Source organism: Sminthopsis crassicaudata, chromosome 1, assembly GCF_048593235.1.
Source record: "Sminthopsis crassicaudata isolate SCR6 chromosome 1, ASM4859323v1, whole genome shotgun sequence".
Taxonomy (NCBI): domain Eukaryota; kingdom Metazoa; phylum Chordata; class Mammalia; order Dasyuromorphia; family Dasyuridae; genus Sminthopsis; species Sminthopsis crassicaudata.
This window is the reverse complement of record NC_133617.1, coordinates 565,461,903-565,482,783: the sequence shown is the minus strand read 5'-3', so window position 1 is coordinate 565,482,783 and position 20,881 is coordinate 565,461,903. Positions and strand designations below refer to the sequence as shown.

The window sequence follows — 20,881 nt, the reverse complement described above, 5'->3', positions numbered from 1 at the left end:
CAAAGAGCCCACATTCTAATAAAGTGGAATAATACTTAGAGATTTCAACTTCAAACCAAATAGCCTCAGTGATCTTTAGGGTGCAATGGCAAAGCTGGTAATAATATATCTTTTTAAATGTTATTTCTAAAAAGAGAGAAAATAACATTAACTATTGAATCATATGTCTATTTTACTATCTCTACAAAAACTTTATGAGAATAATTTATATATATATATTGGATAAAGATATGAGAAGGGAATAGGCAGTTTATCTGTTTGATTATCTGTCTTTTTTATGTTTTATTAAACATTATAATACAGTACTTCTACATAACCTTGTCTCCTCTGTAGAATTTTGCATTGTGACAGAGAAAAACATTTAAACAAAATAAACCAACAGATAGTATTCTGTACCAGTCTTCTACCACCTCTTTCTGAGAGAGAAGAAAATTATTTTATTATTATTATTCTTTTGGTATCAAGATCAGTCATTACAATAACCTGAATTCTGTTAAGTCTTGCCATTACTTTCCTTTATAGATTTTATTGTGGTCAGTGTATAAAACTGTTCTTTTGATTCTTTTTATTTTTTCTGTATTAGCCCATTCAAGAGTTCAATAAATAGGGTTTTTCTATATATTTTCTCTCTATATATATTATAATATTAGATATATATATACATATATATATGTCAAGACATAGCTTCCTTAGCTGGGCAGCAAGGTAGCATAGTGAATAGAAGTCAGAACAGTTGGAAAAACCTGAATTTCAATCCTTGCACATACATTAGGTCTGTATCCCTGGTCAAGATACTTAATGTCTGTGCCTCAGTTTCCTCAGGAGCAACTAGGTGGTGCAGTGGATAGAGTGCTGAGCATGGAGTCAGAAGAATGCATCTTTATGAGTTCAAATCTTGCCTTAAACCCTTAACTCACTGCAACTCTGGGGAAGTCATTTAATTCTATTTGCTTCTTGTAAAATGATCTCGAGAAGGAAATGGCAAACCACTTCAGTAATTGTTGCTGATATAACTCCAAATAGGCTCACAAAGAGTTGTACATGACTGAAATAATTCAACATCAATAGCATGGATGATAGTACATTATTCAATGTATATGATTGAAGAAGTAGCTAGAATGATAGAGATGTAAACATCCAATATTTGCCAAATGCTTAACTAGAATTATACTTCAGAAATCCATTGATAGATGATAAATCCTTATCCAGATCTTAGAATGGCTTGGGTAACCCAACCAATAAACACTAATAAAACTGGACTATTATCATAGTTTATTACTTATAATTGCCTAAATATAATATTGATTCATAAAAATTTTAGAAAGTTTATGACTAATGTTACCTAATTACAATCTTCGAATAAGATGGAATGAAAACTTTCAGCCATAATCTTCAAGGGGACAAATACCCAATGTTTCTCCTCAATTCTCTCATAGCACTTTATCTGAATCATATCCTGCTTTTTTTTAACCTCTAAATACTAGGAGACTAAGCAATTGTGCAATTCAAAACTTCTTATCCATTGAAATAGGAAGTTTATATGCTTGAAATTTGCTCTAAGAATTTCTGCCATTAAGTGAAAAGTAATATCACAGGTCAATTTTAGATTCTATCCAAGAGATTTTAGTTCCTTAGAGAATCTTATACTACAGACCCAACTCCCTTCCATCTGCCCCAGACATTTAGTTCCATGGCATGGGCCCTGATGACAGTATTATAATGAAGCTTCGATGTGTATCAAATCCATAGTTCAAAATAAAGCACGTACAAACAGAACAGTTTGGTCTGACATGACACAAAGATAAATTTGGACATGGTTAGGAAGACTATTATCCTAAGATACTGAGAAACTGGTTCTTCTGAAGCAAAAGAAGCCTTTGCAATATGGTCCTATTACACCAAATGGTTCAATGGTGTCTGATTTATACTAGTCAAACTTCAGTGTGTGGTAGATGGCAGAACACAGTGACATTCTATTCAGTAACATTTATTGTAGCACTGCATTTCATTTCTTTGCAGAACAAACACATTCCTTAGAGACACGGTACAGCATGCTATGTCTTCCAAAATTATATGTACAAATTGTGATTGATATGTTTCTACTCTAAAATTACCGTTATGTGTGTACAGTATATGCTGTTGTAGAGAGAATTACCATAAACATCAGCAAGAGAAGTGCATTTCCATATAAAAGGAGGTCCAATATTTGTAAATGATTTTTAAAAATTCACTGTACATTTTAAATAGATTTCATATACACTTCTCTTTGTTTTATTTAATTTAAGCACTTTATGCCATTTAGGCTACACATCCTAATTATTATATTATTAAACATTAAACTTAGTATTAGTATCCCAAGTCTTTTCTTGCATAAGTGGTAAAATGATCTAGCATATGGCAATTTGGCTAGCAATTGTTTGTTAATTTGGTAAATTATTCCCAAACCACAAAGGTTTTCAATCTTAAAAAAAAAACAAAAAACTGTTTTTATTTAGTATGTGTAAAAAAGTGCTGGCTGTCATTTCTTCATTTCCTCCTATTATTTCAGAGCATGCTCATTGATTCAGGTTATGAATTGATTCTGTTTATTGTGAGTAGCAGCCCAACCAAAGGGCAATCCAACCAAGCCAATCTTCTGGTTAAGTGCCCAAATTGCTAGCTGACTGCCTTAGGCAAAACACAACTGGCTGCTTCAACTTCTAGCTTCTGAGTTGGAAATCAGGAAAGGTTTTCATGAATGACTTTTATTTTTTGCAGCCTGAGGGATGGCAAGTGAAGGGATCTGTTTAAAAATAAATAATGAAATAAATGTGGTGGACAGCCAGAAGGTTTTAATCTTTTTGCAAAACTAACTGAATGCTAGTCTGTGTCTCCACTCTCACCAGTGAAAGTCAGCCCCAAATTTTTTAACTGTCCAAGAGATAGCATGAAGGATTGAAAGTCTGTCTTAAAATTTTAATTTATTCCTTCCATTAGAAGATGTAAAATGTACATGTAATTTTAAATGCTATTGGGCACCATGTATTCATGGAATTTAAATCTAGTCTTTCTAGTCATCCCTTGAAGTCTAGCTTCAAATAACCACTTCTTTCTTGAAGTCTTCCCTGATTCGTGCTCCTCCTCAACCCAAGTTAGGAGTGAATTACTCTTCCTTTGACATCTCATAATGCTTTTCTTATATGCAAATAAATCTATAAATTTATTTATAATATAATTTATATATGATATAAATTAGGTGAATTTCTTATATGCATATCTTAGTCTAATTTTTATTATAGTAATTTTTTATTTCTCCCTTACCAGATCATGTTTCCTGAGGGTAGGGACTTTGCATTTTTCATCTTTGAATTCCTCTTAGTATCTAACACTGATCAACACAAAATAACATAGCACATACTCTGGACCCATCTTCCAACTCCTACTCCCACTGGCAGGCTGTGTCCCTAAGGTATAGCTTCTATATCCATTAGGATGCTGAAGGTAGCCCTGAGGGAGTTAGGATGGTTTTCTAAAGCCATAGCTCATAAATTCTGCAGGTCTGGTATGCATCATCCCCATGATTATCAGTTGATAACAGTAAGTTAATTGGACTTAGTTTTTAGAAAGAAGCATTTATTAAGGGGATACAGTAAAAACAATTAGCAAAAAAAAAAACCCCAAAAATCTGTGATTCACTCTTTCATCAGTACATACAGAGTCCAGAGGAAAGAATACACAGGCTTACAGGATATGACATGGCAAAGGGATAACCCATAGCTTCAGATTTCCAGGAACTTTTTTTCCTCCCAGCCTTTGTTGGAGCAGGGGTACTTATGAAGTTATCCCATAGGCATAAGGAAGCCTTTCTGTTGAGTTCCTAGTGGAATTCTGAACTTGCCCTTACTCAGTTTGTTGAGGTTGCCTTTAACTTCCAATATAGACATTGACTCCAATTGCTATCTGTCCTGAGTAGCACAGTAATGGAAGTCCAACTCTTCTGTTCTGCAAATTTTACAAGATTTTCTTCTGGTAAAGTTAGGGATCAGGTAGAAGGGATTGGGAAAGGGGGAAAATCAAGACTGAAACAAAAATCAGAGTAGTCTCTTCCCCCCCTTAAACTATTCTTTCTCAAGGATTTGGCTAAAGGCTTTCTCCTGGCTAGCTACTCATTCAAATCCCTTATTTTCCAATTACCTTAGGTTTTATACAAGCCTACAGGGCATGCCCAAGTCCTTCGACCAATTCAAACAGAATTCTTGTGCAATATCACTCCAGTTCATCCAATGGCTTTCAAAGACAGTCCAAATCCAACAAGGACTTTTCACACCTAGTCTAAAGTTTATGAATAATTGATTCAACAGAGTAGTTCAAGCCTTGTTCACAAACTAGCAAACCAACAGGAAGTGTCTACATGACTACAAGTAATATCAGAGCATAGCAGATTGTCAATTACTTTTAAGTGGAGTGGGACAATTGTCTAGACTGGCCCTCAATTTTTTATTGTAATTTTTAACTTATGTGATAAAATAAGAATTTCCATGAAATATAATTAAAAATATGATTGTACATGAAACTGTAAATTTGCTATGTACAACTTGCTATTCCTTTTAAATATATAACAAAATTTCTTTTTTCTTCTTCTCTCTCACCCCCCCCCAAAAAAAAAGATGGCTAACAATCAAAAATAGGTGGATGAATGGGTTATTTTTTAAGATTTATTTTGGAGGACTCTTTTCAGAATACTTTCCTCTTTCTTTTCCTTTCATAACTTCCTTGCTTCTTCCCTGATGTCTGATTGCATTTAAAATTCCTACTGGTTGCTTCCAGAGGAAGGAACCTTCCAGAAGTATAAAGGCAGACCTCTGACTCAAGAAGATCTGGGTTCAAGCCTTGCCTCTGATACCCGAATGTAGTATCCTGAAGAAGTCATTTAACCTTTTGGTTTCTTAGGCAACATTCTACAAAGATAAATTTTTCAAATATGTTACAATACAGATGCAGATCTGCATGGATGGAAAGAGTTTCCTTAACAGAAGTTTTGCATCCAAAGGAGATAAAAAGTCCAGACCCCAAGATGATTATTTGTCCATTGATACAGAAATTATGTTCAGGAAACAGAAGTTTGCCACTATTTGTGTATCACTTCTATCTCAATGTCATAGGATCACATAATTGGTGAGTTGGAAGTAGTCTCAGTGTCAACTCATCCACAAAAGAATCTCCCATCTAACAAAGCTGGCAAGTGTTCCTCCAGTTTCTGCTTGAAGATGTTCAAGAATGAGGGACCATCCCATTTCCTCTCAACACAAGCAATTACACTTTGTTGTATACCTTAATTCTTAGGAAGTTATTCCTAACATTAAAACTAAATTTGGCTCTTTGCAGTTTCTATTCATTGTTCCTGGTTGACTCTTCTTCAGTCAGTTAGAACAATTCCAATCTCTCTTTCACATGACAGTCCTTTAAACACTTCAACATGTCTGACATTGCTGAATAACTTAATAGATCATAAGGAAGACACTGGTATTGGTAATCTGCAGCATGACACCTGACTTTTAACAAACAAAATAAAAGTTATTTATCATGAGACCTTTAAAATCTCATTTGATGTTTCATTTTTGGAGAGTTATCTGTCATTTGGAATCATGGTGGAGAAATATTTTCTAACATCCATTATTGAGAAATTATAACAAATGCATTTTACAGATAAATAATAAATAATGGCTTGAGTAAAGCCACTTTGGGCTTTACTTAAGTAAAGTAGAAATGTTATACAATAATATTGAATTGCTAAAAATTGATTCAGGTAATTTTTTTTAAAAAATAGGATTTAATAACTTGAGGAATTAATGTCAATTAGTGGAGACTGCAGCTCTATAACCTCACTCATGATTCACTTCTTTCTTTTAGAGACAGAGAGACAAAGAGAGAGAGAGAGAGAGAGAGAGAGAGAGAGAGAGAGAGAGAGTGAATATATACTTCATTGCATTCATCAATTCTTCTAAGTGTGTCTCCCAGATTAAATGGAGACATTGCACTGATTTAGTCTTATGTCAAATTGTCTGGAAGGAGGAGATAATTTAGATCTTCCAAACGGAAATGAAATAGTGTTAAACTAAGGAATAAGACATGTTTAAAAATACTAGTAAAGCATTAGCTAGATACTATATTTCTCTTTGTGGTTGTCAAAGTGAATCATTCAGGATGAATTTCAAATCCAAATTTTGCATCCTTGACTGCTGCCTAAATTGAATATTCCTGGTCCAGAATCCAACAAAATTGGTATCTCTACCTTCCTGTAAATCTGCTAGCTATATTTCTTTTTCTCCTTGTCTTGTCTTACATCTGATACATTTTTAAAAATTTTGTGTAGGGGGAGGTGGAGAACGTAAGACACTCTTGTATTGTGCCCAAAATACTGAGGTCAAGCCCTTTTTTTTCATTTTGAAAATGTACCAAGACCTCAGTCCTCAGGCCTGAAGACTGTTACAAACAATATCCATACAAACTGAGGGTTGCAGAGAGGTAAGACAGGTTTCATTTTTTTGTTGTGAGCAACAATTTTGTCTGATTCTGGACATAATCCTATTAAACTATAAAGGCAGGAAATGTATATAAGCGAGTCAAAATACCAATTGGTTCTGCTCTAAGAATCATGTGAAAACTCCCTTTCATGAAAGAAGAGATAACTTATCTTTGCCTACAAATGAGAAAAAGTGTAAAAGGTGACATCAAAAGAATCTTCAAATTTTACCTCTCTTCTATGAACCTTTTTGGATTATAGATCCTTTTTTCATCTGATAAGATGAGTAACCAAATTTTCTCCAAAGACAGTGCATCTCTAAGCCAATGTGATCATCTCTCAGTAGCAACACAAAATGTTTCTCTGCTTTCATTTCTAAACACTAAAGACAGAAAACATGTATTTCATAGCTACTTTTTTTTTTTAAAGTTGGTTTCTTTTCATTGAAAAGATTGTTTAAAAGATCTTGCTATTTGTCATTAAGCTTCATCACCCTGCCAGAAACACATGAACTGCTAAGAACTTCTTTTCTCAAATACATTGACTAGAATAATTAATTAATAAACCTTGACCTCTGCAGCAATTTCTCAAATTCACAATTCTATCCTTTCCAAAAGGCCTTTCTTGGTATCATAGTATACTAAAAAGAGTACACAGACTGTGAATGATTAGTTATCAGACACACATTTCTCAGTGACCCCATTCCAAGGCTGTAAAAAAGATTTCAGTTCTCCTACTGCCTGAAGTTCATGCCCAATTTTAAATTGTTGCCTGCTGTTGAATTCCCTTCTTGTGTGAATGTGAAATTCATATCTACTTGATGAATCAAGGACACAGAATTATGGTTTTTTAGGGAAAAGACAACTATCTATTCAACAAAAATCTGAGCAGAGCCATGAGGAGGACAGGGCAACTAGACATTTGTTGTTTATAGTATTTGAACTCATTTTGAAGCTTAGAAACAAACAACTGAGCTTAGTACCTAACAAGAATAATACATAAAAAAGGAAGCCACCAGCTGGCATATGGGTTTTCCCTACTGTGACCACACATTAGGCAAATTTGTTCTCAATCTGGCCCTCTTTGGGTTGCCAAAATTTTTTAGCTGTAACTTTATATTCAAATGACTACAATGACCAAGACACTGTATAAGTCCATGCACTGATAAACATTTATTAAGAACTTACTATGTGCCTCTGGAAATATATAAAAAGAAAAGAAAAGTAAAAGTGAAAACATTCCATATTCTTAATGAGCTTACAATATATCTGGGAAATAACACATGTATAGATACACATTGTTAATCCAATACAATAAACATTTAATAAATGCTTGTTATTTGCCAGACAAAGCAGCTAGATGGCTAAGTGGATGGAGTTGAATCTGGAGTCAGGAAGATCTGAGTTCAAATTTGAATTCAGTCACTTAATAGTCGTGTGACATTGAGCAAGTCATTTAACATGTTTGCCTTGGAAGCAATTTGGCGGCTCATAGAATGACCTGCAGTCAAGAAAACCTGAGTTCAAATCTTGCTTTAAATCAACTGGAAAAGGAAATAGCAAACCACTCATCTATCTTTGCTAAGAAAACTCCATGGACAATATTGGCATACTATGGTCAACAGTGTCATAAAGAGACAGATGTGATTTAATGACTGAAAAAATATGTCAGGCACCATGTTGAGTTCTAGGAATATAATAAAAAAAAAAGATAATTCTTGTTCTCAAGTATAATCTAATAGGGATGGGGTAGGATAGGGAGAAGAGAATACATAAAAAACAGTAAAACAGAGTAGGGGGTGACCTGGGGCCCTTATTCAGTAGAGTCAAAACCAGTCAGAGAAGCAGATGCAGAGTGGAGCAAGTTGAAAAGTCAGCTCCTTTCTTTCATTCTTTCTTTCTTGCTTTCTTTCTTCTTTCTTTCTTATTCTTCCTTCCTCCTTTTATTCTTTTTCTTTCTTCTTCCTTCTTTCAACTTCTCTCTGTGTCTCTCTTATATAATATAAACAATATATAAGTATATGTATAAATATAACATATAAATAATGTATTATATAAAATATATAAATATAATATATGTCAACATGTAAATAAAATACATGAAAAATGATGCAAAATATATGCAAGGTATTTTTCTGTGTATGCGTAAGTGGGACTTGGATTGAGTCCATTAGGGAACTAAGAATTTTGAGACACAGCAGTGAGGAGGGAGTACATTTCACAGATAGGAGAACAGCCAGTAGAAAAGACAGAAATGGGAGATGGAGTTCCATTCATGACTGAACTGCAGTGCATAGGGGAGTAATACTTAATAAAGTCAGGACTAGTCTTTGAAGGATTTATGTGACAAAAAAGAAGATTTCAATATTTAGCATTTATTTGGATGTCATAAGGAACCACTGGTGGTTACTGAATAGGGCATAATATGATCAAATTTGTACTTTAGGAAAATCAGTTTGGCAACTGTGAGATAGATTGTAGAAGGAAGAGTCAAGTCAGGGAGACTAATTAGGAGACATAACAGGTGAGGGTCTGAACTATGGTGAGCAAAGAAGAGATATATGACAGATATTAAAATTGTTCAGAAATGATCAGATTTTATTGCAGGTTTACCCCCCCCCCAAAAAAAAAAAAAAAGGAAAAAAAAAGAAATCATTCCTGCCCTGTAGTCCAACATTGGAGATAAGATACGTACACAAATAATTATATTACAAGGCAGAAGTATAACAACAGCAAAGTTTCACATTAGTTCAGAGAAATAAAAGATCTGTACTCCCCAGGGAAGATGAGAAAAATTATTTAAATAGAACCTTGAATTATGATAGGAATTGAGACTGTCATCTTTGTCAAGCAATAGTTAAATAAATGAATGAAAAAGCATTGATTAAATGCTTAATATATTCCAGGCATTATGTTGAGCATTGGATATACAAATATCAATAGAAAAACAGTCCTTCCATTCTCTTACCCAAAGTGCTTATAATCTAATAAAGGAAGACTACATTTATAGGGCAGGGGTGCTAGGAAAGAATGTTTTGAACTGGCAAAGGATAGAAATAATGAATGGAATCATAGGGCAGTTGATTGATATAACCATTTCAGGAATGCTGTTGTTAATTTGATTATCATAAGTATTTCTAGAAAATTATGGTATGATTTTCAAGAGATGTGTGTGGTAAATGAATACCAACATTTGACATCTATCTATGGTTCTGGCATATATTTACCAATGTAGAAAACTAGGATTAAAAGCATTTCACGTAAAAGCAAGAAAAAAGCAGGGCACATTTGAGGAGAAATGAGAGGTCCCATTTTAGTTAGAGTATAAAAAGGGAAAAAAAGGAAAATCAGGAAGGATGTGATCCAATAATCAAGAGCTAAATTGTCTTGATGACATTCTCACAATTAAAAAGAAAAGGATGTCTTGACATCTCCAATCTTTTTTAAGCAATCTTAAACCCAACATTTATGGAAAAGATTGTGCCTTATATGCTCTTCCCAATCATAAAGTGTAGAAAAATCATCATGCTTCAACTGCCCTTTTTCTCCTTTCCTAAAGACACTTCCCACTGGTTAGTTTTCCCTAGAATCACCTTTTTGAGGAAAGGTCCTGATCAATCATCCTTCATTATCCAGACTTTGCCATCACACCCATGAGAGAGTATTTCCCCCATGCCCATCTTATTTTTAAGTTCTCTTTTTTTGTGTGTTGTCTCCCTGCCCCCCCCCCCATCTCCTCCCCATTATAATGCAAATTCTTTGAGGGCAGAGACTATCTTTCTTTTCACTTGTTATATGACAGCATAGTATCTGGTGCACTGAAAACATTTAAATTCTTAATGACTTGACAATCACAAGAAAGAACTAGAACTGGCACATTAAAAGAAGTTAGTAATGGCAATTTTGTTGGGCTATAAGGCAAGAATATTCAATTTAGACAACAGTAAAGCATGCAAAATTTGATAAAGTTAGATAACTATAAATAAAAAAGGAGTTGTATTTTATTTTACATTTTTTTTTATTTGTTTTTGTTGCTGCTGTTAGGTTTTGTTTTGATTTTGGTTCATGTATGATAGTGTAGGGAACTCCTGGCATGAAAACTTCCTTCAAAAACAATAAATGACACCTTATGCTTTATGTGGGTGGATGATGTGTCAAATTCAAAGAATAACTTGTGATTCAGTAACTAGAATATCAAGTTTGTGAATGGGAGTAGCATAGAGTAAATCTGAAAAGTTATGTTAGAATCGGCTTATGAAAAGACTTAAATGAGATGCTAAGAAATTTATATTTCATCTAAGAATCTACTAAAGACTCAGTAGTCAGTTTTTGCCATGATCAGCCCTGTATTTTGAAAAGATAATGTTGGCAGCTATATGGAGGATGGATGGAAAAAGTGAGAGATTAGAAGCTATAAAATGCATTGCAAGGCAATTATCAGGTAAGAAGTGATAATTAACTAAGATGACTAGAAAAAGGAGCAAGAGTGTGAGAGATATAAAATAAGAGTGGACAAGAATTAGTATGAATATGGAGGAATAGTCAAGAATGAATCCAAGAGTAACTGGAAAACACATATGACTACTTAAAACCATATTCCCTTGGCAGAGGCAAGATCACCTTTTTTACTCAAGGAATAAATGGAATGGCTGCAAACAACTCAACTAAAAGCATTACTTTTACTCTCTCTCTCTCTCTCTCTCTCTCTCTCTCTCTCTCTCTCTCTCTCTCTCTCTCTCTCTCCATATATATTTATGCATTACACATACATATACATGTATTTACATATATGTATGTACATAGTTTGTGCATAGGTACAAACAAATTTGCATATGAGCACATGTATTTGGGCATATACACTTATGTGCATGTGTGGATACATGCATGTGTATGTACACAAATCAGGGAATTTTGTCTAAGGAGTAGGTTTATTGTACAATATGATAAGTTCCATTTGAGGCATGTTAAACAAGGCAATTATTAGACATCCAGAGGTGTAATACCAGAGAAACCAAGGAAAGATAGAGATTAGAGAGTTTTTAATATTTTATTTGAAGGGAGAGACTATGCTGGGGGTATGTTGCCTCCAGGGCTGATGTCTCAAAGCATCCAGCAGCAGAATGTGAGGTTCCCATGAAATATATATACACATGGCTCTAAGCCACCTGGGTAGATGGAGGCAGGGGCGGAGTTCGAGCACTGAGAACAGGAACAGGCCATCAAGCTGGTTGTGACATGGTGGGGAGTAGGACCATAAATTCTTACAAATTAGGAGTAAAGGAGATAGTCAAACTAGAGCCAGGAAGTCTGAAGAGATAGAGGTAAACGATGCCAACTAGGTAACTGAGATAGGACATCTGGAGTTTTATCTTTTGGAATGCCAGAGTGTCCACAGCCTTAATTATCTCAGTCCTAATGACCAGAAGGAGGAGGTGTTACAACCAGCGGGATTTAGGCAGAACAATCAAAGAAACAGAGGCAGAACAATTCAGGGAAACTAAGGCAGGACAATTAGGGAAACTGAGGAAGGATAATAAAAGGGAATTGTGGTACAACAGGGGGAGATATACAACCATTAGTTGGTGATGTGGAACTGGAGTCCAAAAGAGGGATGAGAACTGAAGAGATGAATTTGTGAGTCATTTATGCTGCAGTTATAATTGAATCCATAAAAAAGGGGAGATCATTAAGTGTAGATAAAATTATCAGTCATATTCATTTTCTACATTTAAATTGAAACAGGATATAGAACATGACCCAAACCCCTCTACTATTGCCTTGCTCTGCTTCCTTCTTTGACTCTTTTACGTTTTATTCCAATTACATGTAAATAAACTGAAGGAAGGAATTGAAAACAAAGGAAAAAAACTAACAAAATACAGAATTCAATGATCATAAGCTGTTAAAGTGAATGCACATTATAAGTAGAACAGGAATGAGACTGCATTTCCCTTTAGGCTATTTGTTTTTGTCTATAGAATATAGTATTCTAGAGAACTCAGATATATATATATATATATGTATATATTTTTTAATATCTTTCACTTAGAAAACCTTAAATATCAGAGTTTCTTTCTCAACATGAATTTTGAACTTTTTTCAGAATTTACAATAGTTAAACATTTGCACCTCCCATTTCTTCTCTCTTCCTGTTTGAGAAAAGCAAATAATAATACCTTATGTTTGTATAGTGTCTTAACTTTCCAAAGTGCTTTCATATCCTATTATTTTATTTACACAGTACAATAAGCTACTCTCTATTATAATAATAATAACAATAATAGTATTTGTATAACACCTTAAACCTTGCAAATTTCATCATATTTTATTCTCAGAACAATCCTGGGAAGTAGTTATTATTATTAATCTTTATTTATAGATAAAGAAATTAAGACAGAGGCTAGGTGATTTTCCCAGAATTCTACAGCTAACAAGTATCTGAGGCAGAGTTAGGCATATGTTGAAGCTATCACTAACTTGTGGCAAGAACATTTGTCAAATAGATATAATAGAGCTTCTAAGAAAAAATAAAAACAAGTAAAACTTCATTTCTAACTTTTCATGTTTCAGGTTTTAGGATGGGACATATTAGAAATAAACTAGGGCATCTCTTCTGTACTCCATGATTCAAGCATAGTGGAAAATGCACTGAATTTGGAGACAGAAAGCCTAGGTTCTTTTCCAGACTTCTAACACAAAACCTAAATGTTCAGATATCTTCTTTTTCTTTAGCAATACTTTTAGTTGACATGTTTGCAACCACTCTAGTTCTTGAATTCACTTATCCCTTAAACACAAAGTTGATCTCACTACTATCAAGGGGCTATGCTTATTAAGCACCCATGTGTGCATGACACAGTGCTGGTCTCAGTCCAAAAGCACAAGAAACAAATGAAATTCTTCTTAGTAATTTACAGTCTTCAAATTTATATTTTCTGTATGCTTGTCAAGTCATAAAGTGTTTACAGCTAAAAGCAGGCTTCTCCAAGATTCATCTGTTATATGACATGATTGGTTATACCTGTGGACCCAGTACTTGAAGACAGTTATTTTCTTGTTCCCATGCTACACTAAAAGTTCAAACTCAAGTTGCTGTTTGGTGCATGCTTTGTATTTAAGAATGGCTGCTTTTTAATTTGCAATTCTCCTGCATTGACCTCTAGATTATGGCAGTCTCAAAATTGAGTCTCATTTGATGATTCCTTTTCTTTTTCTCCTTCTCTTTGAAACTATCACACCAAAGGTTCACATTCCTCAGAAGTCCCAATACCTAATTGGGGAAAAGAGTCAAAAATTTAGCAAAGCATTTTCATTTACCTGTATTGTGTTCTTTCTCCAGGCACATGTGGGAACTGCTATTGTCATATTCAAATTTAATAATTTTTTTTGAAATGCTGTTGAAGTATTTAGAGTCTTTACCTGTTTACAAGGGGTTTTCAAAGAATGGGTCTATGCTCAAAGCACAGACATTACTATTTTCTGATGTTCTGATGGCAACTTTTTGGCACTTAACTGAAGTTCACCAAACCCAACTTCAATGGGAAAATCTACTTCATCCTCAAATAAGGTTTAAAGTCTAGGGAAGAGATCTTTTTATTTTCTTTGGGATCATATTATATAGATGTTAACTGCTTCTTTCTCTAAGGGGAGAAGACAGTTTGCCAGCCTCTTAGAGAGGGACTAGAAAGTAATGCTGCAGAGTTATGGCAGGTGTGAGAGACTAAGCAGCCCATTGAAAGGAAGAAGCCAACAGATGATTAATACGCACTTGCAAATAGCAGCCTTACTAAGCAATCAAGCCAGAGTCATGCAGACAGACACTCAGCAGACTTGAAAGGAAGGCTAAATTGGGCAAAGATTGATAGGAGTCCTGGAGCTAGATAGCAAGGAAGGAGGCTGAATCCTGTGAAGTTACCTGACCAGGGATAGCTGATTAGTTCATGATAACCCCAGTGCTTTATTGAGGCTTTCTATGTGCTGCCCATGATAACTCCATTCTGCTGAAGGGTTACTATTTCATCTTCAAAGCCTCTAGGGGTAAGTGCCACCTGGGACAGCCCGGGGAATAATGGTACAAGCTCTAACCTGAGGCTAAGCCGATTGTTAAATTTTCAGTGTGAACATTTAGACCTTAGAAACTGCCAACTGATATAAATCAGGATTGAATTACTGTTTTGTTGATTGTCTAGATTTAAGATGTTAATGTATATTAAACTTAAAATGTGTGTGTGCATTTATTCAGAACAAGAATACTCCTCTATTGCTCTATAAAGTTGGCAGGAGTACAGTAGAAGACTCAAAGAATGAAGCAAAATAAATGAACAAATAAGTGGCATTTTACAATACTTGGGAGGCAGCCAGGCTATTCAGTGTATAGAACCTGGGAGTTAGGAAGGCCTAAATTCAAATTCATCCCCAGATCTTACTTACTAGTTATGTGATCCTGGGCAAATTAGTTAACCTCTAGTTGCCTTAAGCCAATTTAGTTAACCTCTAGTCGCATGCTTGCCTTAGGAAAAGGTAATGGCAAAAACAGTAGTTTTTGTCAAGAAAAGCTCATGATCAGTATTCGCATGTTACAGTCCACAGGGCTATGAAGAGAGTCATACATGATTGAATGACTGAGCAACAAAAACAATGCTGTAAGGTTCACAAAGTACTTTTTATCTCTTTACTTATTTGAACCTCACAATCCTCCTGAACAGAATCCTTACTCCATCAAACCTGATTCTTTCCTCTGAGGCAGGCGTGGGGAATCATTTTTTAGCCAGGGAATATTTGGATTTTTGTAACATCATTCACAGGGAATGCAAAATTATCAACTTATACAACTCAAGCAGTAAGAGGTTGTTGTTTGCTTGTGGTTGCCATGGCAGGGCCAGACTAAATGATTTCACTGGCCTTATACTGTTCCCCTTCCCAGCCAGTGATCTGAGGGCCACTAATCTTCTCAGGAAGTTTTTTTTTTTCCTTTTATTATACAGGCTTTCTTGTATGTGGGGATGGTAAATATAAAGGTTGAGCCCATTGTTCTACTTGGGGAAAAAGCTGGTGAAAATTGTGGAGGCTTGAATCAAGAATGGGTGGGAAATTGGCTCCATTTAGTTATTACAAAATGAAAAAAAAAACAACAAAAAACTTCATTTTCCTTTACTAGACTGAATAATATAGCATGGATTATCTGCCCAGCTGAACTGTCCTTCATTTATCCCATAGGTACCATATTCCAATGGAGTTTCCCTCACCTCTTAAAGTGACATCTCTTTCCCCCACTTCACTATATTATGGTGGCGTAACCCTCTGAAACTAAAACTGTGTCTTCTCTAGTCATACTTAAGAAAGAAGACTATGTATAAATAATCCCAAGAAAATCCCAGCATATTTTGGCTTGAGTTATACAGACAATTACTATAATTTATGAATAGCTTACTTATACCAATGAAAATAAGGAAGCTTATAATGCCCCCCACATGCCTTTTCCTTATGGGGATGGTTGCCTTTTATTCCCTAATGCAGAGTACTTGGGAATAATCAATCTAACAATTGATATCCTCTTGTGCAAAAACAGAAGTGCAGACACGAAAGCTAACAACTTACCATTTCTAGGAATATTTATTTAATCTCCCCTCTCCTCCCTTAATGTCTTAGCTCCCAGATCCTTGTCCCTTAGTGCCCCATTCCCCATTGAGGTCTTTATTACTGTAGGAAGACCATCTGATGCCTTTTAAATCCTTCCCTCCACAACCATAGGAAAAACAGAAAATGATATGTTCTTGACATCTCAAAACCTGGAATGCATTTCTATGAGAAATAGTGTTCTGAATGGTTGTAAGGGATACTATTAACTCTATACTTCAAGTATGTTCTGTAAAATGAAGATTTTTAAAACTTGCAATATATTCTTTATAGACATCTTCTGAGGAAGAATGAAATGATGTATGTAAAATATTTTGTGATTTAAAAAAATTGTTGCATATGTTACAATTAACATCAGCAATAGTCATTTAATAAGTAATTTTTGTGAGCTAGTCTGGGAACCTTTGTAATTTAGGTTCTGAGAAAAAAAAATGAATGCTGAGTTCCAGGCAATTAATGTAGAGATAGACTTTTGGAGCATACTCAGTTCATAAATTGAAAGCTGCCTATAAATAACTTTAGGAAAATTGGACATTCTGTTTATGAGAGAAGGGTTGAGGAAGAGTTAGCAGCTTAACTTCTCATTTCCCTTGATGAATAGATGTAACCAAAGTGGATCTTTTTTAAAATTTTATTTCTACCAGCTAACCATTTGTTTTGTGTCTGCTAAAAAGCTTTGTCTAGCTAAGGAGAAAATGATTTCTCCACATGGCTAGAGGAAAAAAAAAAACCTGAAGGTTAAAAGTCCAAGGTTCTTTACCAAGATTGGCCAATGACAACCTGTTTTGCCCCAGGTAAGTTACTTTAGCTTTCTATGCATCAGTGTTGATGTCTGCCGAATAGCATAGCACTTGTTTGTGAAGCATCTTGAAATCCTTGAACGAAGGCATTATGTGCTGTGGTGCCGAGTACCCTTCTATTGAGTAGAGTGGCTCAAAGAGCTCTGCTTCCACTTTCCTCAGAGGTTAAAATCATCCCACATTCCTGGAAATGCATAGAATATCTATAGCAAAAGGTATTATTGTGCTGGGGAAAAAAGATGCATTTAATACACCAAAAGGCTTTTCCCACAATTTTAATGGTGCCTGTCATAGTTCAGTTACTGAGGTGCAGGGCCACAGAGTCTGTTATCTGATAAATCTGTAGAAATTCAACTTTCTATAGCTAAAAAATTGCTCTAGCAGTGAGAAAAACGGAGAAACAGAATAGCTTGTCTATGGGCAAACTGTTAGATTAGACAAAAAATAGGGGTGAGGTAAACATTCCATTTAGAGGCCATGAAGAATGCAGCAATAGGGAAAATGCAGATCTATTTTACAAACTTGTTCAATGTTTGGACACACAATGTGACCCTTCAGGCATCTATTTTTGCTCCACGCCTCAAGACTGGCAAGTGTTTATAACTTAGTGGGCAAAATGAAATGATAGGAGTAATCATCAGGCAATTCAGATGCAGATTGCTGGCATGGAGAAAAAGGGTGGGAACTTCACAGTCATGATGGATAAAATCACTGACTTGAGTCATCAAGAACAAGTGTTCAATATGTGTTTCCTTTGTATGTAATGAATGGAGCGCTGAACAACAATTGTTGTCTGTGGTAGTCGTAATTGAAATGAAAGCAGCAATATGATAAACTGCACTGATGAGTCTTCTCTCTCAACAAATGGAATTCTGAAACAAAACATGATCACTGGTCAAGTTTGCTCATTTAGCACAACTCAAAAGATTAGTCTTGGTGTATACAGGAAAATGTATACATGTATGACATGTTCCTTGCAACAATAAACCCCATAAAGTCAAATACTTAGATAGATTTCCATGATAATTTGTTGGCATTAAGATGGGAGCCTGTGGAGAATTGTGGTATCCATTGATTATTATAAGCTTTCTTGAGACAGTTTATGATTTAAAAATATTTTGTGTTGGGAACAGAGTAAAGGGTGCTATATCAAGTCAAGTCACATGATGCTAAGCATTGTTCTAGATACTATGGAGCAGGCACAAAAAAACAGATATAGTGTCAAGATAACTTCAAAAGGTTGTCATCTAAGGAATGGACACTCTAGTAGGGAAAAGATGAACATGCATTGAGAAGCTAGTAAGCATTTCTAATCAAGTACTAGAATGTGTTCCTGTGCTATGGGAATTCAGAGATACTAACCTTAATCACTGAATGGATGCAGCTTTTTCAGTCAAAGACCTTAGCTGAAAAACCAAGGGCTATCTCCAGTCATCTCATTTATATCTGGCTACTGTTATCTAGAAACTCTGGAGGGGAAAGTGAGGCAGGTGACCTTAAATTCACTTAAATTCAATTCACTTGCAAGTCAAGATATCACCCTCCTGATGTTATGTTCCTCTTTGAGAACTAAGGACGAAAATAAGGAAATATTACTTGAAGTACAAAAATGTTTTGATGTGCCTGATTTGGATTTGGCCAATTTATGAGGATCTTGGAAAATATAGTAACTATATCAATAGCACTGCCCTGGAGGTAAAAGAGACTTGTACAGTCCTGCCACTATTCTCAACTAGCTATATGAGCTGGGGCTTATCATTCAATTTTTCTGAGGGTCAACTTTGAATCATTTAGAGCTGCAGATGAAAACACTGAGACTCAGAAAGTTTTAAATGACTTTAACATAGTTATAAATAACAAATCCAACAATTTTTTGCACTACTTCATTCTCACAAAATTGTTATATAGATCCAATGGATATTAAGGAAAGGCATTATAGTACTTGCAAGTCAAGAAAAACCTGGATTAAAATTCTGTCTTTGGTACTTCCTGGTTGTGTGACCATGAACAAAGCATTTAACTTTTCTAAATCTTATTTTCTTTTACCATAAATAAGAGATAATAATTTCCACCTTATAAAAGAGTGAGGATCAGATATAGAAATGTCAGTTGACATTACAAAGGAAAAAAAAATGCACAATGGAAGTAGATTTTGATGAGAATTTCAGTGAATAAAAACCCAGTGTCTGGTTCCCTTTGACTGCCAGTAAGCTAGTGTTGCATTATTCATTTTATTTACCCCATTGTCCATCAACAGAAGTTAGCAAATAAAAAGTACTAGATTCTAAATCTTGGAGATGCTACTGAATTCTTGGAAGTAGTTGGACATTTAATGACTACTAGGATCAAAATATAGCAACATCCAGAACCATGGGTCTGTAGGTTAATGAATTTTCATATCCATGAAAAAATGTAATGGAATCATCTAAGATTGATTAGCATCCCACCATACACTGTGACGGAATCTCACAGTTAAAGGAGAAAAGATTGACTTCTTTCTTTGCCACTACTGACCTTGCATTGATAACTAATTTAAGGACCAATAACACCCAATCAAGAAATTTGGCTATTTGCATGAGCACATGCCATATCCAATTAGTAATAGAAAAATGTATTCCCTAGTAGAAAAATCTGTATCTGGCAATGAACCAGATGGCGCGGATGTTAGTTTTCAAGCATGAAGGAGACTGACCAATGTGACATCTTGCTCAACTATATCATTTCTGGCCCTCATGGCTCCCCAGATATGCAGAGACTTCAGATTGACATATGGAACACTGATTTTCTGTTGCATTAGCTGAATGTTGATGTGCTAAAGACCAACAAAAATAGGGCATGATCCACAAAGGGACCAAATTGATTGGAAACTTTGATGATGTTCATAAGAGCGTGACATTGCTACCAGCTCAACTATTAACATCCTCTCAGCCTCATTCAGAATTAGAAAAATCTGACACAGAATGATACTTTTATTAAAGGTACGACTGGAAATCATTGATTTATAGATATTTTAGTCAGCCATTGCCACTTTCCATCCATCTTTTACAAATCGAGGCCATATTATCACTTTAAAAAATATAATTACAATTTCTATTATATTTGAAAGAATGCTAGATGAGTGGTACACTTTGTGGCATTGTATCACATAAATTTCCTCTAATTTAGTGTTTTCTCTCTAATACACCATCTGTAATCCATGTAAATCAGGGGATTTCACAGTATATTCATTCTGGTTTTATTTGCTCAGTAATTGAAAAAATCTTCCTGGGCAACAAGTAGCTTTCAGAAAAATATTGCCTGTTTGGAGAGTTCTAAAGTATCTTTATTAGTCCTTTTTCTTCCTATTCTCTTTTCATCTGTCTGTCTCCTTTCCAAAAAGAGTATAAAAATCTAAATCAAAGACATGAAAGTATATCTTTTTTGAAGTAATCATTTAATTCAAAGCTCTGATGATAAAGACTAATTTATGGAGGCTTGAAAGTTGCTTAAAGCATATGTGCATTGTTACATACATGGGATAAAGAAACTAGAAATCTAACAGTCCCATTAAAACAGATTAACAAAAGTTTCCTGAATAGTACATTAGGGCATTAAGTGTCCAATTGCCCAGAGCAGAATGATTATTTCTTCTTTAGTCTCAGCCAAGAAATATCAACAGAATGACAATATCTTCACAAAAATTGGACCAGGTCACATTGTCTTGCAAGAAGTAATAATACAGGAGGAAACAATTAAATTCAATAGCCATTTATTGAGTGCTTACTTTTTCAAGGTACTGTGCTAATCACAATGGCTACAGAAATGAAAAATGAAACAGTCCCTGTTGAGAAGGAACTTGTAGTCTAGTAGAAAGATTAAGTATATTTAGAAATAAGCATAATACAAGTTAGAGAATGATTGATTGCCCTAAATCAGAGTAGCTTGAGAAATGCAAGGAGTCAACA

At 34.8% G+C, this 20,881-nt stretch overlaps 1 long non-coding RNA gene across 1 annotated transcript in view; it reads right to left on the bottom strand.

Annotated features, from left to right (window-relative positions):
- Positions 1 to 680: 680 nt before the first annotated feature.
- Positions 681 to 20,881, bottom strand: part of LOC141550968 (uncharacterized) — a 31,199-nt gene continuing 10,998 nt past the window's right edge. The window contains exons 2-3 of the long non-coding RNA XR_012484755.1: positions 13,659 to 13,771; positions 681 to 8,493 (exon numbers count right to left, since the gene is read on the bottom strand). This is a non-coding gene — a long non-coding RNA (uncharacterized LOC141550968). The remainder of the gene's footprint in view (positions 8,494 to 13,658; positions 13,772 to 20,881) is intronic.